Source organism: Rutidosis leptorrhynchoides, chromosome 11, assembly GCF_046630445.1.
Source record: "Rutidosis leptorrhynchoides isolate AG116_Rl617_1_P2 chromosome 11, CSIRO_AGI_Rlap_v1, whole genome shotgun sequence".
Classification (NCBI taxonomy): Eukaryota; Viridiplantae; Streptophyta; class Magnoliopsida; order Asterales; family Asteraceae; genus Rutidosis; species Rutidosis leptorrhynchoides.
The window spans coordinates 301,436,258-301,436,968 of NC_092343.1; positions in this window are offsets into that span (position 1 = coordinate 301,436,258).

A 711-nucleotide genomic window follows, 5' to 3' on the forward strand; every position below is an offset into this window, starting at 1 on the left:
TGATAACTCACTATACGATACGATAGTTTATAGTAAATATGCATAGGATGGCACTGAACAAGTACAGAGTTGGCCTCGGATTCACGAACTTGTATCAAGTATATATATTAACACATATACTTGTAATCGAATAAGTTTATATATATGATTTCACTTGTAACATATTTCTATATATATATATATATATATATATATATATATATATATATATATATATATATATATATATATATATATATATATATATATATATATATATATATATATATATATATATATATATATATATATATATATATATTCTATGTATAAGTATTTGTTTGATAAAATGATTTTAATAATGATAATGAATAAAGAGTTGTATTATTTTGTAATAACAATAATAATACAAGTAGTAAAAACGATAATAATAATAATAATAATAATAATAAGGTTTTAAAAATAATAATAATAATAATAATAATAATAATAATATAGTTTTGATGATAGCAAAAATGTTAATTTTGGTAAAAATGATAATAACGATAATAATTTTAATAATAACAATACTAATAATAATAATTATACTTATGTTAAAAATGATAATAATAGTATTATTAATTATAAAATGATATTAATACTAATATTAATAAATTGTGTTATTTTCATAATAATAATAATAATCATAATCAAAATCTTAATAATGATAATAATATTTAAAATAATAAATTT